General features: G+C 37.7%; 1 long non-coding RNA gene across 1 annotated transcript; it reads left to right on the forward strand.

The window, feature by feature from the left end:
* Nucleotides 1–1,390: 1,390 nt before the first annotated feature.
* On the forward strand, nucleotides 1,391–23,730 carry LOC149790179 (uncharacterized). The gene is made up of 5 exons (XR_016423805.1): nucleotides 1,391–2,490; nucleotides 2,998–3,119; nucleotides 13,578–13,692; nucleotides 23,063–23,169; nucleotides 23,620–23,730. It is a non-coding gene; the product is annotated as an uncharacterized LOC149790179 (long non-coding RNA).
* Nucleotides 23,731–27,675: the final 3,945 nt, after the last annotated feature.

Below are 27,675 nucleotides of genomic sequence, written 5' to 3' on the forward strand. Positions count from 1 at the left end.
TTCTCTGAAAGAAAATTCTAAAGACATATATAGGAAGGGATACAGGGAAAATATAAGGGGGAAGTAAATGGCGATGACATCATGGGGCTAAGTCACAGGGCTCAGTGAAGTGCATAGGCCCATCATGAGTCTTTGAAAACACCCAATGTAGAACATAAACAGACAAAATAAAGACACAAATACATACTGTATAACACTTAGTTTAAAACCCTACTAACTTCTCCCGCACTGCATGGTTGACCACTATAGAATAATGTGGTCTCATAAATACGTTTGGATCTTTCAATAAAGCATAATCAGATAAACTAAATAAAGGAGGCCTAACGCGACCCAGGAAAAACACATAGAGAATAAAGAAGCGTGAACCTTGGATCGAGCGTAACCTACCTATCAACATCTTTAAAGACTATTATGAGGAACGACACATATTATCACTCGAATAATAAAATAGGAAATTATTTTTTTTAAACAAAATCTAAATAGTACACCATTCCATCGTCAAAATTAGAAAACCATAAAACAAATTAAAAGATACAATATAACATCATAAAGGAAGAAATACAACTGGGAAAGATATTTGATCTATACTTGCTGTCTCAAACATAAAGAAAATATAGCATACACACAATATAACACCATTACATATAGCAAACACTGAGACCTAGGCGACATATAGCAAAGGTTACAAAACATTTCAAGGGAATGAACTTCGAGCAAGGTGAGGGAAACCAGACTCGGACGAACAACCCTTTAGATAACACTATGGAAACATAAATACCCCATCAAAAATTCTAAAAACTAAATTTTTTATATAAAATTTTGTTTTAATAAAACGTAGAACACATCTGAGGGGGAAATATACAAATATAAAATACTTTTTATTTTTTTGGGGAAATGGGGGCATCTGTCCGTTGCCCCCCCCCACTCCCAAAAAAGTGTGTGTGTGTGTGTGTGTGTGTGTGTGTGTGTGTTATTATACCCATTACATTACTTGCAAAATATATATGGTGCTGACATTTTCGGCAAGAGGGAGACCTACCGATATTCTGCATATAATTATTTTAATGTTTTTCAGAGCGAGAGTATTGGGGCCTGATCTGTTCAATATATTTCTCAACTGATACAGCAGGTATAATCAGAGGCGTAGCTGGGGGGGGGGGGGGAGGGGAGTACATATGTCCCCGGGCGCCAAGGTACAGGGGCGCCAAAATGAGGCTTACAACGTTACATTATAATAAGTAAACAAGGGTAATATTCAAAAATATGATTAAACGGGGAGGGGGCTGGGGCGCCAATTTTATAGTTCGTCCCCGGGCGCAAAATATCATAGCTACGCCTCTGGGTATAATAGAGACCCCCCCCCGAGTTTGCCACAGAGCGCTCGTGTAATATACGGTTTAATACAAAATACATGATTGTGGGCAGGAATATACAAAATTTGGTCGATATACATGATCGTTGGTATCTATTCAAACGAGGGCCATGAAATACATTAGCAAATTCCTACAGTATTTTAAGGCAGGCGATTACGAATTATTTAAACCACGTTTTTCATCTGTCACAGATTTTATAATCATTTTGAAGTGGCTGCTTTATCTCGAGGAAAACGAGCGGTAAGTGTTATACAAAACAAAATCTTAATAGCAATTTGATCACTTTTGCGTCATTTGACAGTAAGAATAGTAATAAATAGAGGATAATTTCTTTTCCTACGTTAGGCCTAATACCTGGTATGTTTTTTAGTGTGGTACACACACAAAAAACAACCCCAAAACAACACTAACAACATTTTAAAAAACCCACAAAAACGAGTGCCGTGCCGAAGCCACGGGCTAAAATGCTTTATTATCATTTTTTTTTTATTTATAGCATCAATCACAAATTGAAATATATACAGTATTAGCGTTGGAAAAGAAAGTTTTCTTTTTGTTATATTTTTTTTTCTCACCCTAGCGAAACACTTTCTGCAAATGACCTTAATAAAGAAAAATAATAAATTAACCTAAACCACTTTGAATGTCGACCGTATCTTTTATTTACACGGCATCATGCGCGGAAGAAAATACCAACTGAACCGGGATTTCAGACAGCAGATGAATTGAAGTTGATTCATTGAACATCATTAGCAATTGTACAATCAAACAGATGCAACAATGAAAAGTGGAACTATGAAAAATCGAGAATGTTAGATTTGCGAAGGATTTATTCCGAATCATTGTCTGCTAATAGAGAATTCATGTCAGTTGCTGTGTCGGCGATGCCCACACAGCGCGCCGTCCAAATGTGAAGTTGCGTTTTGCTGACAGACATAACACTGTGCCATAATTTATCTGATGGCATGTAAAGAAGCTGCTTAAATTATAGTATTTAAAAGTTTCTTCATTTTGTAAGAGCTCAAGAAATTAATTCTGGTTTGAAAGACAAGATGACGGTAAAACTCAGAAGACGTAGCTGTACAGTACCGTTGGTGTTGGAGACATCATAATAAAGGTAACTGCGTTAACTTCGCTTTTTGTTTGGTAATTTGTTGGATATTATCTTTTGCTGATCTTCTTTGAGCTTGGAGTAAATTTTACATTCTGAACATTTTTATTTGCACTTATCTGCTTAATATGTATTGCTGGGATATCATATAGAATATGAAGTCAGTATAATGGTACTATATTACATATTTGAATGATAAAAGACTGGTAAATGATATAATGATAAACTACAAAATAAATAATTTGCCCAATATCCCAAATATGTTAATTAAAACAAACATTGAATGTAAATTCAGATATAATGAGCAGTTGTAAGAAGTAAGAAATAACATTTTATCCATTGAACCTGTTATGTGTTATCATCATCAGTTTTAAAATAAACACATGGAGACAAGTTTGCTTAAATTCTAAAATTAACACACACACACACACACACACACACATATGGTATTTTAATCTAATACAGAAATGGTGACATTGATATATGCAGACCAATAGTTTTTTTCTTCTACAGATATAAATTAAAAAGCCTAATTCTGAGAGTTTCACCTACAACATTCATGATGGGAAAGGGCCACTAATTAAGAGCTGACATATGTGGAAGAAAAATACCATCCATGTTGAAAAGGGCTAGAGGTAATGTGAGAAAACATAATTTATCAATCTTATTTAACATTATTGTTGATATTTTATTTCAACTGGTCAAAAGGCTAAGTGGGTTTATGTAATGGTCCAGAGTGTGTTATTTATTTCACATCCCCTTCTGTCTTTCAACAGTAAGAAATTAGCTACTTTGGAGTCCATAGTTCTGATCAATTTGTTTATATAAAACTTGGTTTTGGGCTTAAATCAACATCTTGGATAAATCTAATAATGAGCAAAATCCAAGTATATACATGTGATCATGTATAAGATTAGTTGAGTTTTTTAACCAGCCTAAAAGCCATACTTCCACAATATAGACTAAAATCATTAAGTTGTCCTTGAAGTTTGATGAGTGTTAACCATTAATAATAATAAGGTGATCTTTCATCTGAGTATGTTACCACCGCATGCAATATTTATACATGTAGTGCAGTTTTTACTAAACGTAGAATACATGCTTATATAAATGAGATCTAGATTGAAGAAGTGAAGATGCATACAAATACATGAGGTTATAACCACTACTGCTGATTCAAGTTTGATCATGCTTGGCCATTGGGCTTATAGAGTCAAGTTTCACAATGATGCTTATTATGAGTGTGATAAAGGTATGGTAGTGAAGTGACCTTGCATCTGATTGGCAGAGTTTCTTATGATTTGCACAACAGTGTTTATGATCCAATTTAGATCTGACTTGTTTAATTATTTGCTTGTATGTCTGAGGCTATAAGCAAAATCTATGCATATAATGTGGTGGTTCTACATCTCACTAGCCATTCTTGCTACTGCTCTTAAAACTATTTCTCATTAATTTCATCAGACTTGGTGAATAGATTTATCTCATCAAGATATAGCAAAAGAGCAATTTTGTAAAAAAAATATTCATTCATATTAAACTCAAATTCTGCATCTGATTGGTTGACCTTGCAAATACTATAAGGGCTCTATTTCTGACAAAAAGATTATTTTGATCTAATGTAGCAGAAATGCTTATATGATCAAAACATTGAACATATTTGATGACAAATAAGAAATAGTTTTTCATGCAAATTTGATAAACATTGATAAATCGGTTCATATCATTAAAAGCTTGGAAGAGTTTGATTACATGCGAGACCATCACATATTAATCATTCTTTATTTAGAGAATTATTTTTGTCAGGATTTAGTAAAATATGTAAAATCAATATGGACTGGTTTTGTTATGTACAGCAACACTAGTTGTTTACTGAGTACTGAGGGAATTGGAGTAAGGCAAGGGTACATTGCAGTAGGTAACCTGGTTGACTTGATAACAGGATTTTAACACAAACATTTTTATCAGGAGTCTAGCATACTAACCATTGATTCACTGCAGATCCTGCCCCCATTAGTTACCTTTTAATACATAAAGCATTTGGGTTTTTTATGTCACAAATCCCATAGGGATTAAAATTAACATCATAGGTCTCACTGGATAGTTTCGTATTTTGACATCCCTCTAATTTTTAAGGTAGAAGGCATGAACCTAATTATCACAAGCCTAGCATTTATAAATTTACACATAAGCTAAATCTATAATGTGGTTCAGATTTACTTTGAGTTAGGCATGGAAATAGGTTGGCTTGTTGGTGACTGCCTGTCACAGTTAGATGAGCATTGGAGATCATATGCGTAACTTAGTCTGCAAATGAGCTGCCGACTTTTATTTGTGTCTGCTACAGAGGTAAATATAAAAAAATCTTGATGGTAGAGGGGTGATGAAAAGTATGCTAATTTGTTATAGTACTAGTGAACTTTATTCATGCATAAGGCACATACTGATTCTTTTAGTTGCCTTGTCACAGAAAAATATTGAAAATAGCTATTTCTAGTAAAAAATGAATGTAAAATGTACCTGCATCCTTTGACCCTACCAGAACCAAACTAAAAGCTCAAATTTGTGCAGCTGCTTTTGCTCATCACAAACATAATTGGGAGTATAACTGCTAACCCTACCCTCTAGCACACATTTCATTCATTCATTGGATTAAAGTCACGTGCACCTTTCGATATGTGCGACTGTTTAGTTTGTACACGTTTGTGTACTTTTTGAATTTAGCGATTAACTTATACAATGCCCCCAAGCAAGCAAGCCGAAGCCCAGGTGCCCCAAAAGGTCCCGCCCAGGCTCTCGTCGCTGCAACCTTCTCCATCGTTGTACTCCGTTGGTGGTCTGTTTCTGCATCCTGCATCTCCTTCCTCTCTCATTTCAGGCAGTAACCGAAGCACACCAGCAGCAGTATTATTAAATTTTCGTTGCAATCAATGCCCAGTTCCCTATATTTATTGGGCTATTCCTGTACTATCTTGCCAAACATGTGATTGTCACATACGCTTCAGATATTCCTGAGTTGTGAATTTTCCTATCTTTTGTAAGGTCTATTAAATTTTGTGTACTTTGCGTACTTGAATTTTCCGAAAATTTTTTCACATCTAGTAGGCTTTTAGTAGCCCTTTATTTTGTTTTGGAGATCTCAATTTGGTTAAGTATTTCGTACGTGTGGCTTTAAACCAATCAGTGTGTTTCAGGGCCAGTAAGTTGTTGGTCAAAAGAGGGCTTTCGTGGGTCAGAATGAAAGCCCTATGTGGTAAAATTTGTTTGTAAAAAAGAAAAAAAAAAAGAAAAGAAAAGAAAAAAAAGGTGGGTAGGGAGTGTGTATGCTATATTTGTGTGATGGCTATAGACATTTTTGTTCGTTTTTCTGCTTTTCCCACATATCCCGACAACAGACATTCACGCTCACTTTCTCATTCACACTTATAAGTAGATGTGGGGGCGGGGTGGCCTTATTTCTTTTGTTTGATTTCGGGAAGGCAATTCTTTTCATACTGGGGGGTGGGGGTGGTTTGATTATTTGAGGCATACTCTTTTCATTGTTTCTGCCTTCATTCCCCAAGGTCTGCAAGTGTCCTGTTCTTTCTTCTTTTACTGCCTTAGGACGTTTAACTTCATTCTGTGCCTTTTCCTGCTCTTCTTTATTTCAGCTCTTTCTGCCTTATCCCGTGTCCATTTCTGTTTTGGTCTTCTAGTCCTTTTGATACTGCCATGTTCGCCGTGAGATGTTTTCTTCGAGGGAGGTGGTTTGATTGCCTTTGTTTCCCTTCGCTTTGACCACTTGGCTATTTACCTGTTATTTTTGTTTAGCTTAGCTATTTGTGATTTATTTTAATGTATATTTTTTTTATTTTTATTTTTTTAAATTTTTTTTTTATTTTTTGAACCTAGCATGCCATTATAATTCCAAAACAGTGATTTTGTAATATTCGTCCTTATCTGGTTTTTATTGTTCGGGTTATGAGCGGCGGTGTCAGTCTGTGAACCCACTAGCCCGAGCCGGCCGTCACAATTCCCAAACAGTGATTTGTAATATTTTGATTGGTTTTTTTCTTTTTTGGTTCGATCTTTTAGGTTTATTGGTTTTAATTTCTTTACATGGTCTCTCTTTATACCCAACCCTTCATTCGGTTTAGATTTGTCCCCTTTTGCCTATTTTGTTAATGAATGTCATGATGTTATTATAGGTCATTCCTATGTTATTGTTTTTTGCCACAAGTAACTCCGGGTATGTCCACCGTTCTCCTATTTGTTCCTGTTGAGATTTTAGTTCGGCCCTTTCCTGGTTGTATTTGGGGCATATATTTATTAAGTGTGCAATTGTTTCTGGAGTTGGGCAGTAGGGGCAGTTTTCGGTTGGTCCCCTTTTTATGTGTTTCCCTGCGCATCCTGCCAATAGTGTTTTACCTGTTCTTATTCTATTTATTATTGTTATATCATATGGATTTTTGAAGGTCGGACTTTCGACTTTTCTACTTACTTTTTTCATCATCGTGTGTATTAGACTGTTTGCATCCGATTTTTCCCATAGCTCTTGCCACATGTCATTGATCTTGTCCCATGTTATTGATTTCAGTGACGCTGTATGCTATATTTTGGGCTTTTGGTTCGTTTGTGGTGTTTTTTGCTTCTGCATCTGCTTTGTCATTGCCTGGGATTATGGATGTGAGAGGGTATCCATACGAATTCAACGTGTTTGTTGTTTTTTTCAATCTCTTTAAGTAGCGATCTTGCATGATTAATCATATTAGGTCTGCTCTTGGATTGGTCCGTTGCTAACGATTGTAGTACACTGTAAGAGTCGCTTAGAATGACTGCCTTAGTTGTGGGGTATGTTTTGACGTATGTTAATGCCATTAGTATTGCCATGAATTCTACCGTGTATATAGCGCATTGGTCTGGGAGTCTTTTTCCAACGGCGACATCTAATTTTGGGATCACTATCCCTGCTGCAGTTTTATTTGGATTTTTGGTTTTTGATCCATCTGCGAAGATTTGCGTGTATGTCTCGTATTTGTTGTCAATGTACGTTAGTATTGATGCTCTTAGTCCTATCGGGTCATTTTGTTTTTGTCCTAGTTTACGTAAGCTAAGATCTATTTGTGGTGTGGGACAGGTCCACGGGGGGTCTGGGTAGTACCTTATTTTTTCTGGGTTGATATTTGCGATTTGAAATTTCCTTTTTAATTCTATAATTATTTTCCCACTAGGTATTTTTTTATTTTTTCCTTTTGTATCGAATGGTTTGTCGCATGCTAAGAGGGCTTGTAGCGTGAGGTGGTTGGGTTGGTGTATTAATATTCGAGTCGAGTATCGCAGCATCAATTCCTTCCGCCTTAGGTCTAGCGGGGGTTCTCCTACTATTATTAAGATATCTTGTGTGGGGGTACCATTTAGGACGCCGGTGCATACCCTTAGCGCTTTTGATTGGACTGTGTCTAGTTTCTTTAGTAACGTGGCGTTCGCCGCTCCATATACCTGGCAACCGTAGTCCAATTTTGCTCTTATAAGTGCTCTATATAGGGTAACGAGTGTTTTTTGATCAACCCCCCAATTCACCCCTCTGAGGTTTCTGTGGAGGTTGATGTCTCGTTTGCACTTCGTTACGAGTTCTTGGATATGAGCTGCCCACGTGAGTTCGTGGTCGAATACCATACCTAGGAGTGTCGCTTGTTTTTCGAATTTGATGGGTACCCCCTTTAGGGTTAAGTTTGGAGTGGGTGGGGGGTGGCCACCTCCCGGATTGAAAACTATGCCTACTGTTTTTAGAGGTGACAATTTAAATCCCCATTTATCTGTCCAATTTCCTATATCGTTTAGTCCTTTTTGTAAGTGCTTGGTCGTTTCTCTGCTGGCCGGGTTGCCAGTTTTCCATACGGCGCTGTCATCGGCGAATTGGGATAAGTCAAGGTGGTTGGGTTTTACCGCTGTTTCCAGGTCGTTTATCATTATATTAAATAAAGTTGGGCTGATTACGCTTCATTGTGGCATGCCATTTTCCAGTTTGTTTTGTTCGGAGTAGTCTTGTCCTAGTCTGACTTGTATCTTTCTATCGGTTAGGAAGTTAGCAATAAATTTGTATATATTGCCAGTTATTCCGTATGGTTTAAGTTTACTTATCAGTCCCTTAGTCCACATTAGATCATATGCTTTTTCCATGTCTAAGAAGATGGCTGTAACATATCTGGATTTTTAAAATTTTTCTCTAGATGCTAATTTGACAGCGGTTTCTAGTGTCATGAGTTGGTCTATTGTGCTTCGGTAGTTGCGAAACCCGCTCTGTGTATTAGCTAGTAGTCCTTTGCTTTCTAAATGGTATTTCAGCCTGTTGTTTACCATAGTTTCCATTATTTTACATATATTGTCTGTTAGTGATATGGGCCTGTATGATTTTATATCGCTTGAGGGTTTTCCAGGCTTAAGAATCGGGACCACTACTGCCTTTTTCCATCTTATAGGTATGGTACCGGTTTCCCATATTTTATTAATGAGGTTAAGTGCAATTGTGACAAGTTTTTTGGGTAGGTTCTTGTACATTTCATACCCCAAAGTATCCTCCCCGGGGGATGTGGTCTTTTTGCCGGCGAGGGCCTTTCTCCATTCGGCTTCTGTAAACGGAAGGTTTAGTGGGCCGTCATTATTTCCTGCTTCCTTTATGTTGTCAGAGTTGCTTTCCTCAAATTGCCTTTTATGATTTTTAAACTTATCCTCTAAGTTGGTATTGCTACACATGTTGGCGAAATCGTTTGCGAATAATTCTGCCTTATGTTTGTTGTTTTGTCCAGGTATGTTGGGGGTTATTGATTTAGTTTTGCCTCTCATTTTTTTAATTCTTTGCCACACCTCCTTCGATTTTGTGTTAATATCTAGTTTTGAGCAGAATTCTCTCCATGAGTTTTGTTTAGCTATCATAATAGTTTGTTTGGCAGTTTCTTCCTTTTCCTTGTAGTAGTTAAAGTCCCTATTATTTTTAGTTCTTTTGAATTTGTTTAGAGCTCTTTTTTTCTCTTTAATTGCTATTTTACATTCATTATTCCACCAGGGCACCGTGGGTTTGGGTGCTACTCCTTTAGTTTTAGGAATTGTTTCTTGGGCCATTGTGTTAATGGTTTCTATTAATTTGTCATTAAAGGTGTCAATGTCCCGGTGATATATGGTGTCTGGGTCGATTGAGTCACCTATCTGTTTGAACCTAATCCAGTTGGCCTGTTCGTATTTCCATCTTGGTGTGAAGGACGCTTTATTTTGAGGTATTCTAATTTGTATTTCTATATTTATAAGGTAATGGTCACTTCCCATAGGGTCGCTTTCATCAACTTGCCAATCAGAAATGCCTGCTAATCTTGGTGTGCATAGAGATAGGTCTATTGCTGATGTGTGGCCTGTTCTGTCATCTATCCGGGTGTGCATTCCGTTGTTTAGAAAAACTAAGTTGCATTTTTGTGCCCATTTTTCTACAATTTTTCCTTTAATGTCCGTCTTTTGACTCCCCCATAGTTCATTGTGCGCATTGAAGTCCCTGCATATTACCACCCATTCTCCACAGTCTTTAATCATTTTGATTGTTTCGTCTGCACTTAAATTGCGCTGCTCATTTGTTTCATAGAGGTTAACGATTAGTACCTGCTTAGTTTGAGCGGTTATTTTGACTATCTGTATTTCGAAGTCATTGGGCGGTCTACTATCTGTTAATTTATGCATTTCTGATGTAATTCCATCTCTAACAAAGGTTGCTAACCCCCCTCCTCTTGCTGTGGGGGATCGATGCTTTAGGTATTTGGTGATGTAGCCTATGATGTTTGGGATACGTGAGGTATCATTTAGATGGGTGTCCTGTATGCATATAACATCTGGTTTTCTTTCCTGTTCAAGTATTTTGTTATTTAGTTAGTCAGCGTGGGCCCTAAGGCCGCGTGCATTCCATTGCCATATTTTGATTTCTGCTCTGGAATCCATCTCTAGTGCAAAAAGTCTTAATAGTTTGTTTAATTTACTGTTGTTTTCGTTTTATGCGTGTTTCCTACCAGTGAGGGTGCTACCTATTTATTTTGTTTTTGGTATCCTGATTTTTGTTTTGGCCTGCTTATAGTTTACCCCATGGGAGATCATATATTCGACTATTAGGGCTTCTCTAAGAGCCCTGGGGCATTCTGCGTGGTTTGGTTTGTGGTTACCACTACAGTTAGCGCAGTGCTGATTGGTGGCGCTACATGTTTTCCGGTCTGGGTGGTGAAGACCACATTGATTGCACCGGAATAGGTTTCCGCAACTCTTAGAGTAATGTCCCCAATTTTTGCAGTTGCCACAGAACTGTGGTTTGTTTTTGAAAGCAAAAATTTTTTTAGCCTCGAGTTTTTCGGCTATTTTGATAGTTTCTGGGGTGGCGCCCTTAAAAAAGAGTACCACTGCAGTGCTATCCTTTCCCCTTCTTGTTTTTAGGCGGATTGCTTTCTCTACTTCCTGTCCTTTACTCCTTATGTAGTCTACTATTTCATTGGTTTTATTTTGAGTTGATACGTATATGACTCCTTTGTTGTGTGTTTTTGGGGGGTTTGGGTCTATGTGTTGTTTTGTTTTGTTGTGTCTAGTGACCTGAACATTTATTTGGCCTATTCTTTCAATTTCCATATATTTGGCAATCTGTTGTTCAGTGGTGCATTTGATTATCAGCAAGTCGTCTCTAGTGCTTTTAAGCGTGAATTCTCCTTGGTGATGTTTGTTCAATTGCCATGCTATGGTTTTAAAGGCTAACTTCGTTATTTTGGAATTTACTCCCTTGACGAAGAGAGTCAGTTCAGCGGGGTGTTTCTTGTTTTGGATATTTTGCAGACTGGTCTTTTTTCCCCTGGTGTTTGTCTCTTTAGCTGACTTTGTTTCGTTGTCCATAACCGGCTTGCTGGGTCTTGTATTCTGAAAGTTAGTGTGTTCCTTATTCTTTCTAACTGGTATTTGGGATTTGGTTTTCCTATTATTCTTACCTTTTGTTGAGTCGTGTGTGACTGCTTTATTTGTGGTAGGGTGAGGGCGTTCTGTTTCATCTAGTAGGTTCTCAGTTTGAGTCCCCTGGCTGCTAGTGTTTTTAACCAGCGTGGTCTGGGTTGTTTTTGTGCTTGTTGAGTATTGTTCCTCAGTTTGGGTACTCATGTCGGATGTAGTTTTGCGGTTACTCGGTAGATTGTCCACATTCTCGTTTACGCTTGGTGACAGGTAGAGTCTACTCATCGAGTCAGTTGGGGTCGAGTTGAAAATTGGCGTTAAGAACTGTATCTGTCGTTTTTCTCTTAGGGGGGATGAGACTGCTTCGGAGTAAGTTTGCCTTAGTTTATCTGCCTTTAGGTTGACCAGGCAGCTGAGATAACTATTTGATGATGTGACATTAATTTTGTTGTTATCCATCTTGAGTTTCTTTATTTGATGTAAGGTATATATGACGGGATATTTCTTTAGTTTTAATCCTGGGTTTGTTTTGATTTCTTGCAATTTATTTGAGTTTAATTCTAGCTTAAAGCTATCTGTCTTAACTATACTTTATTCTACTTAGTACTATGAAAAAGCAACAGCTGTAAGGGGATATGCAAATAGCTTTTATTCTGATTTGTGTAATTAATTATTATATTACTATTATCCAATTTAAACTTATTGAAAATTATTTTCTAGCCAAATGGTCAAAGTAAAAGGTTTTACTTACCCCGATCCAATTTTCTTTTTAAGATCTTTAGAGTTTTTAAATACAGCCTTCTAATTATACAAGTTTCATTACATTGGTCAATAATTAGTCACATGTGATGACACTTGTAACTAATCAAACCACAGCAACTGAGAGCAGACTAAGCACTGATATTTATATGGTACAGTGGCAATATACAGTCTGTCTGCCGCAACACATGAAACAAACTGGACAAATCTGAAAGCCTTGAATTTGACTTTATTTATCTGTATGGTAGAACAGAACCTGAGTTGAAAAGCTTTTAAAGAAAGACCTTGATATCAAACCTAATAATAACTGCAGGAGTTATATTATGGATAATTAACCATTCTCTCAGTTTCAAACTGGGCATTCCATCCCATGGGGTTCTAAATGTAAACCAAGTGTAACTGATATCCTAATGAACTGTAAAGACCATAGCAGCACAACAGCAGGGGACCAGGTATGTCCAGATCCAGAAATCACAGACCAGTTTCAAACTGATGATGAACCACATAAAAATTACACATCTGCTAGAACTTATGTTATGAAGATAACTTAAATTGCATTATTATTAATCCTCCTCCTCACATTCATCATAATTGAGATGCATCATATATGTTTTATTGTAAAATAGTTTATGCAACATAATTCAGTGAAGACCTTTGCTGCCAATTTACCAGTGAACCATTTGTTTCAATGAACATATTTTATGTTGTAACAAGGAGCATCATTTAAACATTATGATACACTTATCATACCTGTATATGAAATCTTAATACTAACACTTATACTTGCAATACTACTACTAATAAAAACACCTGCATTGATAATTTGATTATGTTCAATTGGACTTGTATCTAAATGATCACCAGCTGTATGAAAAGACATATTTTAATATATAGATATTGGATGGAATACTAGTTACCACAATTGAATAGTCATATGATAAATGATATATTATTTTAAACAATTTATATTTGCAGTGAAACATACTTTTACATTATTTTCACTTAAATTTCATTTATAGAGCAGTATACTCTGCATTCATTAAATTACTGAAATGGTTATAATACAACAACAAATACTGCAACTTCCAGAATCACAAAAATCAAAAGATATAAACAAAAACTTCCCTACATGTATCAACAGTTGTCACTTAATAGACAGAACTCTGAAGATTTAGAATAGGATGTTAACAAATTAGGTATTCAAGTTAAAAAGAAAAAAATACCAAGTAAGCTTACTACCAAAAAATCAAACAATAACAGTGAATTTTAGTACATTCCCAGGAAACAGAATATATGATTTTTCTTAACTTGATCTGATACATCTTAAATCTATAGAAAATGATTCATATTGTATGACTAAAATATTATGTAAACAAAAATTCCATCACTTTTTTCAGATGCAACATGCATACCCCAACCCATCCTTCTTGATCATAAAGTATACCAGCATTCCACTATAAGATGGGGAGCTGTAGTGGCTCAGTGGTTAGCTTTCTGGACCTGTGAAATAAGGTAGGTTCAAATTCTACCATCAGACCAACCTGGGTTAGCTACCATGGTGTGTCCTTGGGCAAGGCACTATACTTAAAGTGCCTTGGCACTAAATAACTTACTTGTGTTGGTTTACCATAAAAGGCCAAACCAAACACAAAAAAACAACAACTTTAAAATATGAGTTTTGTCAATACTACGTAATTGAAAATCATACTGAAGAAATGTTTTTGTTAATACAGATTAATGGATCTAAAAAATCTCTTTCTTCTGCAGGAGTTTAAAATGTTAAATTAAAAAGGTCATGGTACACATTGCTTTGTTCGTACACATCAGGCTCCGTAACCCATATCCAACTAAAAATTTTAGTAGAGTCTGAATAAAACATATTTTAATCTGGATGATAATATTCTTTCTCCATTCATATATTACACCACCAAGATTGATCCAAATAAGATTATATTTTACTATAACACTGAGGATGAGTATGCCTCTTAACAACTTACAAATGTGGAGAGAATGGAGTTAAACTGAACTTTGATTTCTTTTCAACCATAGCACAAGATGATCATTTATTATGAAAAAACCTGAATAAAGTTGGAGTTCATAACCATGACAGTCTTGATACAATATAAATTCAATATATTATTGTTGTCTTGAGGTATAGTTCTGTATATTACAATCTCACACAAGATCAGGGTATATTTTAGTACCATACAGTTAATTCGGGATTGTATTAATACCTATTCTGGTGAATGAACATTAAATAAGATTTACTATTTTGGAACCAGTTGCAATAAAGTTTACTAAACAAGAGAAAATATGACTTTACTATAATATCTAAAATGTAAAATCTGCAAACAGAATACTTGCTTGACTTTACACTTCAGCTATATCATAATATTTATTTGAAATGAATTTATACAAATGGCATTAAATTGGGTTTCAGGCTGGTAATGACAATGGTAGTAGTGAATAGGGACGGTCTAGGGACTAGGGAACTTCCATGTTAAAAAGGGTATATCCACTCTGGGGACTATGTAATTTAACATGGGAGGAAAAAAAAAATATTCATTCTAGGGACAAGGGGAATTTAACATGGGAGAAAGAAAAAAAACTATTCACTCTAGGGACAAGGGAAATTGAACATGGGGAATAAATCGTGGGACTGTCTTGGGACTAGGGGAAATGGAACAGGGTCGGGACCCTATTTTAATAAGGTCCCGACCTGATGGGTCTATGAAAATGGAACAGGCGAAAATTGAAACAGGGAGGGGTCTCTATTTTTTTATTATTTTTTTAAACAAAAAAATAAAAAAAGGGGTAGGCAATTGAAAGTCAAGATCTTTTCGAGAGATAGGAATGGCCCTGAAAAGGGCCTTTGGTTTTATGTTAATATACCCTTAACATAAAGGGCATCTGTGACATCTTCTTCTTGACCTTAGGCTGTGCCTGACTGCAGGACCATAGATTAAGACTCTTTTGAGGCATCCTTGATGCTCCACATAAGATTCTTCGCATCCACAGGCTGGTGTCTGTCCTGTGGATAACTGTCCAGTTGGATCGGACATACATTGATATGTCCGTCCGGAACATCATCGAAGACACAAGCGTTGAAGATTGTACATCGGTCCACATGTTGGGGTGCTGAGTAACAGGTGAAGGAATGCAGTGAACTGTACTTATTTATAGGGGGAGGAAGGATTGAAACGGATTGAGTTTGTTGACCAATCCAAACACGCGTTACAAAATTCAGTCAGCCCACGTCCAATCCGAAGAGAGCAGTCTGTGACGTCACATAGTCTATATAGATTCGCTAGCGCCTGTGCGTAGTCAATCTAAGCGACAGTTTTTCAACATGACGGAAACTCAGAAAACGATCAGTTTGGGTGCACTGATGGTGGAGACTACCCAAGGGAACCCAGACTTACTTTCAGAAGAGGTGAACTGGGATTTTGTGGATTTTTTTACCTTGCAAGAATTTGTTCCTGAACCTTCGTCACCTTCTCCTTCATTACCGCACATGGAAAATTTTAGACAGAGACAGAAAGAAGAATTGGAGAAATTTATACAACAGCAAAAGGAAGCGGAACAAGCTTTTCTCCTACAGCAACAGCAGCAAGAAGAAGAGGTAAGAAAAAAACAAGAAGAAGAAGACGCAGCAGCAAAGAAACAAGGGTGTCAAAATCAAACGGTCACGGTACTGTTAGACATTTTAGTTAAGAAGTCTGAAACAGATGTATCAGACTTCTTTATTACAGCCGAAGAGAATACGACCTTCCCAAGCTAAACACTCCAACCCTGTGACTACGCCTACTGCACCATCCTTAGTGATTTCAACGAAATCATCATCAACAGTACGCAGTCCAGAAGTAGGCCTTGGCCATGGCAAAGGCTTAAGACAGTTAAAGTTGATTGTTTAAACTCACCCCTTACACCAAAAAAGGCCCTTTTCAGGGCCATCCACGTCTCTCGAAAAGAGATAGGCTTTCAATTGCCAATAACTAATAAAAACCATTTTACCCAATAGTACCTGTCTGTGTATGAGTGTGTGTGAGTGTAGGTTCTTATTTTACAATCAAAACCCAAAGACACTTACCTTTTATAATTAATTTATTCTTTTATAAATATTTACAATTCACAATTCACAACAGAGCACTTTAAAAAGTTCATAGACTTATTCTGTCTCATTGTTCACTCTCTGTTTTTTTAATTTCTTCACCGTCATAGTCTTTTCCTCCTCTTCCTCCTCACTTTCTTCCCTTCTTTTCTTCTCCTGTTTCTTTTTCTTCACCTGTCTGTTTTCTTCCTCTTCTTCTTCCTCTTCCTCTGAAGAATCCCTCTCTTCTTCTGACTCCTCTTGTTTCTTTTTTGGGCAGTCTGGTGACCAATGTCCTTTTTCTTGACAATAATAACAGGTATCTTGACTTTTGTCTCTTCTAACCCCTTTTTTTTCTTTTTTGACGGTCTGGACACTCTGAAGACCAGTGCCCTTTCTTCTGACAGATATAGCAAGTATCTTGACTTTTATCTTGAAAGGAAGGAGAGTAGTCCCTCGGCTGGTCTGAAGAGAATTTTCTAATGACCCCTCGCAAAGCTCTGATGAAACGTTCGATCTTGGTAGTCTCTTCCATTGTTGTGCTCAGTTTGAGAGTGAAATGAATAGTGAAAGGACAAGACACATACCCTTTATATACACTGGTCTGCTATGACTATAAATTAATCCATGGTGTTTAAACTTTAGTCATTTGACTTTTTGCTATCGAGATGAAATGATCCAATTCATTTGAGAAGAAAGAAGAAGAAAGTAAGAGGCAGAAACGTGATCTATCGCCTCGTACTAGGGCTGAAGTCTTGGCACAAATTCATGCCAGTGATTTTGAAGAGGACATGAGTGAACCAGAATCCAAACCCTCTAAACAAAGTTTACCACCCTTAGTCAACCCTGAAAAGTACTATGACATTCGAGAGACGGAAAAGCGTCCCTCTAGAAAATTTAGAACTACGGCTTACAAATACACAGTGAAGTTTAAAGATTTCAAGTCTGAAGTACTGTTAGAGAAAGCAAAAGGGTTCATCACCGACATGTGGGATTCTTTGCTCACCACACTCAAGCGACAATGTCAACCCAAAGAAGATGATCGCTTGAGACTTTCCATACAACATGACGGCTTGAAATCCCCTGTTTGGATCGAGTTTAGCAGCCCTGCAGAATTGACCACTTCCAAAGTCATGGACAAGATTCAACACGTGCAACAATCTAATGACCAGTTTGACATCACCGATGGAAAAGCCACACTGGACATGACCCACGTCTCTCCTCCTCAAGGGACCGGACAATGCAGAAAGACCTTATTGGTCAACAACCTTCGCATTACCAAAACAAGTCTTGTCCAAATTAACAATTTTCAAGACCACATGTGTTTAGCCCGAGCCATCGTGGTGGGATGAACCTATGCCGACAAGAACGACACGGTAGAATGGAAAAGAGCCTGGGAGAACATTCGAAAATCGAACCGAGCCAAACAACGAAATGAAGCAGAACTTCTGTTACAACAAGCATGCCTGTCCAAAGACACATCCTGTGGCATTCCTGAGATGCAAAAATTGCAAGATGCCCTAGCTCCACGATACACCTTGAAAGTGCACCCTCAAGAAGTGCGCGGGTCTCTGTTGTTTCGAGGGAAAGACTTTAAGGATGGAAAATACATTCACCTCTATCATCACGATGACCATTTCGATACCATTACCACTATCACTGGATTCCTGGGATACAAATATTACTGTGAGAAATGTGACTTATGATGGTTATAATAATCGAGAGCAACACAAACATTGTGGATCGAAATGCTCAGGATGTTTGGCCTCTCAACCCTGTCTGAGCGAAGGGCAAGAACCAGTGCATTGTCCTGCTTGTCTGCGCACATTTGTCAGCCCTGCCTGTTACCAACAACATCTGAAGATGCAAGGTTCACAGAAGAAATGTGCTTGTCAACTCCTGAGATTGTGCCCAATGTGTGGACAAGGTCTATGTATCAACAGTACCAAGGCACACGTATGTTCAGGAAAGAAAAAATGTCACATTTGTCACTGCATTGTGGACTTGGAACACCAATGCTACATACAAAAATACCAATCCCAACCAGAGAAAGAGGATGGTCACAAGAAGAAGAAAGGCAATTTCATCTTTTTCGATTTCGAATGCATGCAAGAGACCAGTATTCACATTCCTAATTTCTGCGTGGCTCATCGAGCGTGCGAGAAGTGATTCAAGAACCTATCTTGAGTTATTGCCCTCACTGCAGTAAGATTCCTGGAGGGCGTGAAAAAATCTTTCAAGGACCGAACACACTAGCCGATTTCACACAATGGGTCTTAGACCCCATCGACAAGACGTGGAGCCAAGAGGACATCGAACATTATTATGGAGATTGTCATCACCATGCCACGGTGATGGCTCACAATTTCTCCGGATACGATGGACAGTTTCTTTTGAGATGTTATACGGAACGTGGCATCGAGCGTCCTAAAATCACTTTGAACGGAGCCAAAATCATTTTCATGCAAGTGGGACAAGTGCAGTTTAAAGATTCGATGAGCTACTTAGCCATGCCTTTGAGTCGAATGCCTAAAATGTTTGGAATGACAGAAATGGCTAAAGGGTACTTTCCACACTTTTTCAATACAAGCCAATCAACACGCCGTTCTACCCCATTTGCCTCAGGCTCACTATTACGACCCTGACAACATGCGTACTGAACGAGAAACTTTCTACGCTTGGTACCAGGCTCACGCCTCCGACCCTTTCGACTTTCAGGAAGAAATGCTAAAGTATCGTCGTTCCGACATGGACATTTTACGGCGATGCTGTGGAAAATTTCGAGAACTGTTCATGGAACACGGAGGGGTTGATCATTTAAAAGAGGCTTGCACCATTGCCAAAGCGTGTTCCTTAGTCTACCGACAACGATTCATGCTTGAAAACACTGTGGCTGTCATCAGTCCTCAAACGACCAACTATGTCAAACGTCAATACTTGGTCAAAGCCCCATGCTGGTTGCATTACTTGTGCGACAAGGAAGACAAATGGATTCAGCATGCCCGCAACGGACAGGGCGAAAGATCATCGGAATGCATTCGGTCAATGGCTGGGACTTAGAAAACCCCAAGATCATGTACGAGTTTAACGGTTGCTTATTTCACGGATGTCCCGTCTGTTACCCTGACCGCGGCACTAAAAATCAGTTCTTACAACGAACCATGGAAGACTTGTACCAGGCCATTTGTCAGCCACGCCTAAAGTTAGAACAGGAAGGATACCAAGTGGTGGAAATGTGGGAACACAAATACAATCACCGTTTGAACACCGATCCCGAGTTTAAACGCCTCATGGAAAGTTACCAGTTCATGGACCCCCTGAACCTAAGTAATAGTTTGTACGGAGGAAGGACCAATGCCACCTGTTTGCTGTACCAAGCTGACGAAGAGAAAGGAGAAGAAATCAAATACTTGGACGTGTGTTCACTGTATCCCTACGTGTGCAAATGTTGTTGCTTTCCTGCAGGGCACCCACAATTGTTCACCGAACACATCGACCTAAAAAACATTCGACAATACGAAGGCTTGATCAAGTGCAAAGTTTTGCCTCCCACGAACCTATACCATCCCGTCTTACCTCGCCATTGCCAAGGCAAACTTATGTTTCCTTTGTGCCGTACTTGTGCTGAAACGTGCAACCAAGATCAACCTTGTCATCACACCCAGGAAGAACGGGCCTTGACGGGGACATGGGTCAGCGTAGAATTGTTCAAAGCTCTGAACATGGGATACCAACTGTTAGAAGTGTACGAAATTTGCCACTTTCCCAAGACACAATAATTCCACAAGGGTGACCCCACGCAGAAAGGCATTTTCGCAGACTATGTGGATGCCTTTTTGAAACTGAGCAAGAAGCCAGTGGCTATCTGTCCTGGTGTCACACTCCCGAAGACCAAAAGACATTCAGAGAGAAATTCTGGGCACAAGAAGGCATTACTTTAGATCACATTGAGAAAAACGAAGGCAGGCGATCGTTTGCCAAAGTGATGTTAAATTGCTTGTGGGGTAAAATGGCACAATGACCGTGTTTACCCAAGACGGAGTATTTGACCGAACCTTCCCGCTACTTTCAGATGATTCACGACAAAGCCAAATTCATGAAACACGTGGACGTCGTTCGTGAGGATTTGATCTTGGTGAATTACGAAGAAGATCTGAACTTTGTAGAAGATGACCCCTTTGGAAATGTCATCATTGCAGCTTACATGACAGCTCATGCTCGCTTAAAATTGTACGAAGCTTTAGAACTGTTAGGGGAACGTGTCTTGTACTTTGACATGGACAGTTGCATTTATATCGATCACCCGAGTCAACAGCACCCTGACATCGAAGGAGACCGTTTAGGAGCCTGGACAGACAAGCACCCCGATGACAAGATTCTAAGTTTCGTTAGTGGTGGTCCCAAAAATTACGGCTACGAATACTGGGACAAACAAGAAGTGCACACGAAGTGTAAAGTGAAAGGACTTACTCTTAATTATCGTACCAGTCGAGTGGTCAACTTTGGCATATTGAAAGAAGCCTTGCAGTCTAGAGAAAGTGACCACCTATCAACCCAACAAGATTGTACGTTTACCCACACACCACATCGTCAGTCGACCCTTGGAAAAAGTCTATCAAATCGTGTAGCAGAAGCGAGTGCGGCTTCCCACCCACTTTACTTTGCCGTATGGACATGTCGGTATAAAACATTGGTTGTAAGAGGATAGCCACCCACCAGAAGGATGACTTCGCCGCAGCAAGAATCGAGTGAGAAATCCAGTGAGAACTCCAAGTTCAAACCCTACCATTTTCCAGTCTTCTTACCTGACTATTGTGATTGTGCCCGTCGATTGGACACGTTTCAAAAATGGCCTACGGATAGGGAAGGATTACCTTCTTCGTATGTTTTAGCTAGAACAGGATTTGTCTACTTCGGACCTGAGTCAGGATTGGGATACGAAGTACAGTGTTTCGCTTGCGGACTGAAGTTACGAATGGATCTATGTATCTACAAAGATTCAGCTATTCTGGAACATACTCGATGGTCTCCGCACTGCCCTTACCTTTCAATGGCCTTTCCACCCATTAAACTACGGTACAATTATGACGGTACCTTAGAGACGGTACCTTCCAAAACTAGACGTAAACACATTGCATCCTATTTCATTGTTGTTTCTTTTCCACATAATAGCTTATTTTTTATAAAATGTTAAACTTTACTAATCTTTTTTCAAGATCACTTTAGTTTGCAAAAATATATCTTGTCATTTATTGGCATTCTACATTGAATTTTGTAAACTAGCTATAAACCTGACCTAATTACTCAACTTAACTGCTGACAGAAACAGTCTACAGTAAATGTATTTCATTTCTATAGCTCGATGGATAAACATTACATCTTTTAAAGCTGTGCACAGAATAGGCCGACATATCACGAGTCAGGAAAACATGGGGGTGGTATCCCCTGTGTCCAAAATTAATATCATTTTGAATAGAATATTCTAGTGACAATTGCCTCTTTTCAAATGGTAAGCATTGCTTTTTTTTATTTTCGTCAATCTGTCAAATTCGGTATGCATTTTGCTTTAATATTTGAGATGGAAACCTTAGGTGCATAGAAATGTCAGACAGCATTGTACATCATGGATGGTGTCCAACATACTTTTATGATCATAAAACAAAATCCCATTTTTTAGTTATGGCCACTGATTTAAAAAATATTCATCCAAGCTAAATATAATAATAATAATAATGAGGACTTTGTATAGCACCTAATCTTTAGAAGCTCTAAGCGCTTTGCAACATTAGACAACATAAAAACATACACAATGATATGATTACAAAAACAAACACCATGAAATTAGAAAACATAAAAAACATGCTGAGAATATTTAAGGTAGTTAACATTATTAAGTCATTAAGTTTGTTTTTGTAGTCAGAATAAGTAGTTTTGAGAGCACTCTTGAATGGGATCACTGCGTCTTTGTGTCTAAGTTCAGTGGGCAATTCATTCCATGTTGCTGGGCCCTGGTATGCAAAAGAATGCTGTCCATGTGACTTTGTTTTCATAGTGAGAATAATGAGTATATGATTGTCGGAAGAGGAGTGTAAGTATCTTGCTTGTGTGTACACATAGGTGAGGTCGGATAGGTATGTTGGACTAGAGTCTGTCAGTGAAACGTAGCACAGAGAACTAATGTTGTGTTTGATTCTGGATCGAATGGATAGCTAGTGTTGGGTACAGAGCAGCGGGGAGGTGTGCTCTGATTGTGGTACTCTAAGTATGATCCAAGCAGCTATGTTTTGAACTTTTTGAAGTCTCTGCAGTAGATATTAAGATGAACCAGACAGAATTGAGTTACCATAGTCCAGTCTTGAAAGCAGTAATGAACACACAAGTGTTTTAGTGGCATCAACTAAAAGATATCTGAGAATGGAGCTGATGCGTCTCAGCTCAAGATACGCAGCCTTGCATATGTTCATGACATGTTGGTGCAATGTGAGAGTACTGTCCAGAGTAACACCTAGGTTTTGTACTGATTGTGTGAATTTAATGTTGGTGTTGCTGATATTTATTGTGTGAGGTAAAGGATGTGAATGAGAAAGTCTTTGATAAGTAAGTATGGCTTGATTTAAATTGTGTTTTTCATGTGACTTGCCAGAGATTTTTAAATGAATTGATAAAGTAACTTGAGACACATTTCAAAGTACATGTTTTAAAAATATTCCATTGATTATTGCTGGCATTTAGAAAAATGCAATGCATCCTTTGTTGTGAAACTTATTTTAAAACATTGTATTACTCATGCAGAAGCCTGCTTGAAAACTAATGGCAAAGCAAAGGCAAATGGAATGGAAGAGACCATATCAGAGACCCTCAAATATGCACCCAACCAACGCAGAATGATAAAAAACAAGGTAATCCAAATGACTCTTATTTCATCAATATTGGATTCAGTTTCGTCTTTTAAAGCATAGTATTTGCAAAGCGGATGCATTTCTAAACTGATAACAAAATCAGCTTATCCTATTGCCCAGGACTATCAGAGCTAGAGTCCAGCTAACTTCAATATGCATATATCTTGTCTGATCGGACAAGTGCCTCCATTTGGAATTTTTATTCACATGAAATATTTGGATGAAATAAATTCATCTTTGTGCAAATTGATTGCACCATCCACTTGCCAGAAATGACAAGTAAGTGCAAAGTTATCTTGTATCATGGCTTAACGATAGTAAGGGAAGCACAAGTGCAGTGAAGAAAATTTCATACATTTTTATAATGCTGATTAACATGACTTCTGCATATGTGACTAGCTGAGATGATATGACTTTATTTAAGCATTACAATTTTGTTTTGATTTGCAGGTGCCTGAGCAGAAGAAGTAATAGATAAACTTTACAGTGGAGTTGGAGACTGATTCTGATTCATAATCTTAATTAAATCAAGAAAATAAACATTAAAGTCATATTAAAATATCTGTTGTATTGTTTCCTTCTTTCATTTTTCTCTTAAAAACAAATGTCTGAACCTTTAGTCTGTAAATTCAGTGGATTCCTTATCAGCCCATCTACTTTTACTTTACACCATGCTACTTTAAAAAAAAAATGAATTATCCCCATTGGGGTAGGTCCCCCCAACCCCCCACCCTACTTTGTCAACTTACCTGCCACATTTAAATCTAATGGAAGGCCCTGCTGTAAAGCCCGTTAGTAAAACTACCCAACAAGAGGATTTCATACATTTGCAACTCCTAGATGGATGGTAATGTTTTCATTTTTGTAATGTAGATTTGGACATTCTTGCCACCAGTATGGAATATGTGTTTCAGAAACACAAGCAGCTTTCATCAGATTTGCATATAGGTTTTATATGTTGTGAGTATGTTGTAGGAAGTTTTTTTAAATAACATCATATGAGATGATGCCAGTGGAAATGGCAGAAAAGTGTCTGTATTGTTCACCAACTACACCTTGTTCTTACAAAATGTGGCTGTTACACATTCCCATGATGATGTCACTGACAGCCATCAGTGAGGAATGCCCCAACAAGCATAATACAAATTGCTTCCATTGTAATTGTTACAATTCCATTCTGACCACTCCGGTGTCCTAGTGGTTAGAGCGTCCGCCTCAGAAGCGGGAGGTCATGGGTTCAAACCCCAGCCAAGTCATACCAAAGACTTACAAAAATGGTATTAACAGCTACCTCGCTAGACGCTCAGCATTAAGAGGTTAGTGTTAGGACTGATCGGCCTGGTGTCAGGATAATGTGACTGGGTGCAACATCATACTACATGTTTGCAGCATGATGCCCCAGTGCTATACATCACTATAAACTGCCACACTGCAGACATCGTAGCAATATGACTGAAAAATTATTCAAGCTACGTTAAAAATCCAATCACACACACACAATTCCATTCTACGATCCAGAACCAACACTAATTCCGTACTACAGTTCTTGCATTTCAATCCAATTTTGCTTTTGAAATGTAGTGCCACTCAATTCATAATGAACCCATTCATTTCAAACACTCGCAAATACTTATTATTCCTGTCTACAACTGAAAAATATCTATATAAAAAAACGTGTAATTGTGTTTTATGCAAGGGCATGGAGATGCACAAAAACTTGCACCTGAAGCTTGAATAAAACCCCGACTGTGGATAAGACTTTACCCATCGATTACCCCAGCTTGGGGATAAATTCCGACCGTGGCGATTTATTATATATCCTATGACTGCTCCAGCTTGAGGGCAAAATCCAAGCACATCCCTAAAAAGATAACAAGTATAGCGGCTCTTTACCTTCTGTAAATGCCACTTGAGCTTCCTGATGCTGTTGTATCTGCCATTTGACAGAATCACGAATGTGGATATATTTCTTAATTGCCTCTAGTTGTTGAGCTAGTTTAGCTGTATGAAATTCCTTTGTGCAGACTCACTCATTATTAATATTACAACAGTGATTTAATTACACATCACCTGTCAGCACACCGATGATAAGTCAGTTATTTTATAACACACCAACAAGCTTGCCCCTTGCACCCCCCCCCCCTTTTTATTTTATTTGGGCAACTGTGGACATGAATCTGCAAGGCTCAAATTGTCATTTTTAATATAAGATCTCAACATTTTTAAGGCCTTAATTTTAAAGACATCCTTAAAACCCCCAAAAGGTTATCAACTGGATCACCAGCCTTCGTTTAGAGTAACAGCAAGTATATATATATATTTAGGTCTAAGGAAACACAATAAAAATGTTTGATTTAACAGTGACATATTTGCCTCAGGTCTGTGATCCTGAAGTGAATATTAACTGTCCATTTATTTTCGTGGCTTTTCTTTACTAGGAAATTGATTATAGAGATTTCTGCAATGGTGAAGGCAATGTAAAAATTGGTTACTATAACATACTTTTTACGCCATGTTTGAAAAAATAAATCCAATGGAAAGGTTATAGTCTGAAAATCTTCATTAAATTAAGTTAATATAGGGGAAAAAACTTTAAGAGTTCATAAATATTTTTCAGTGCTGAATAAAGATATAACATAACACTTTCTGCTGTGATTTTAATAGTTTCTGAGAGCATGAAAAATTTCTAGAACTATAATGTATAAATGTTTTCAAAAGATTATATTAATATGAGGGAAAAATCTGTTATGAAATAAACTGACAAGATCTTGTATGAATTCATATTATCTTTAAATATGATATTTGTGTGAAAATATCTGGAAGAAAAAACAAGATGGTGCCACTCACACATACAATGTGGTTGCCACAGTAGCCATATTAAGAAACTTTTTATCGCTACTTCTGAATGGATAATTGTGTCAGCGTGTCAACATGTGTACAAAATACTTATGTTGATGTCTAGCAGGTCCTGAATGAGAATTATGGTGCTGTACAGACATCCTATAAGGCCACCAATGTGGCCATCCTGAAAATCTTGGTATAACTACTTCTCCTGAATGAATCGTCATATCAGTGAAAGACTTCTCATGTCTAGTTGGACGTAAATGAAAATAGTGCCAATCTAACCTCCAATATGGCTGTTTTAATGGGCATCTGGAAAACCCCTTCCTTGCTACTTCTCCTAGATGGCTGGTCATTTTGACATTGTGCTTTCACTAGATGACCTATTTGATGTCTGGTTGGCCGTAAATGGAACTATGCATATGGTTTTGATGTCTAGTTGGTCCTAAATGTGGTTTTTGCTGCTCATAAACTTCTAATGGTATTATAGTTGGTTCCTTAATGAAACTGCTGTACAAAATTAAAAGGCCTTCTCACTTTCTGTTAAGTTGGATACAATTATCTTTACCAGCTAGGATTTCTTGATCCTCTTTTTTATACATCAACCCTTCGCATATGTAGTTAGCTAAAACAGTATTTTGAACAATTAATTGCCCTCTTGCAAATACAATCCCAATTGCATGCTTTTACCAGTGTGAGAGCTCCTTATATAAGTAGCTAAGTATTCAGTAACTGAATTTCCACATCCACATGCATCAACTCAGAATTAAAAGTTGCAAAACATATACAAATTTGAAAATCTTGAGACATGTGTCACTTTGCATGGTGGGTGTTATGATTTAAATGCAACAAGGAAATTGAATTAGGGTTAATTTCTTTAAGCTGTATTCAATCATGGGGCCCTGGATTATAGAATGGTCTAGGCATACACATCACTAATCAACTCTCTCTAGTCCAACCAATGTGTGTATATGAGAAAGCTTGCCAGTAGCGTTATGTGTGTTGATTTCTTCCAATAAATATGTTGGCTGCCATGTAAAGTCTATGATGTCCTGAAAAATGGTGTTAAGCTCCATACAAGCAAGCTAAACAATCAATGATATAATGGAACAGTAGACACCATTTTAGCTAAATATGCCAAGAATTGATTTAGAGACTTGGTTAGTGATGATGACTTAAAATTGGCAAGGGATTAAAAAGATAAAAGAAATGACCTTTCATGGCACTGTAATATAACAAATGAGGAAAAACAAAAGTTTATTGCATTTGAACCTTTTGTTTCTTCACAGTTTCAATTTAAGTCATAAGGCCCCTTATTTTGCCTTACCAAACATATAGCAAGTTATTACCTCAAGCCCTAGCACTAATAATGCCTCACAAGTAAGCAGTCTTTTATGAAGTCTCAGGTCTGAGTATATGTCTAGCAATACTTATGTCCAGTTTGTTTATAAAATTCTTTCTCACATGGTACAGTTTTCAGAGAGACACGATAAATTCAACAAGTGTGGTAATGAAGGGACAGGCATTCTTTATTTATGCACACATCCCAAAGGGACATTGCTATGTTTGAATCAACACTGAACTGAAGAATGGAGCATCAGCTGCATCAATTAAAATATTGTGGCCCACACAAAATACTGCAAGGACTATAATCAATTTATGAGT

Source organism: Sinohyriopsis cumingii, chromosome 10 (assembly GCF_028554795.1).
Source record: "Sinohyriopsis cumingii isolate HCF-2022 chromosome 10, ASM2855479v2, whole genome shotgun sequence".
NCBI lineage: Eukaryota > Metazoa > Mollusca > Bivalvia > Unionida > Unionidae > Sinohyriopsis > Sinohyriopsis cumingii.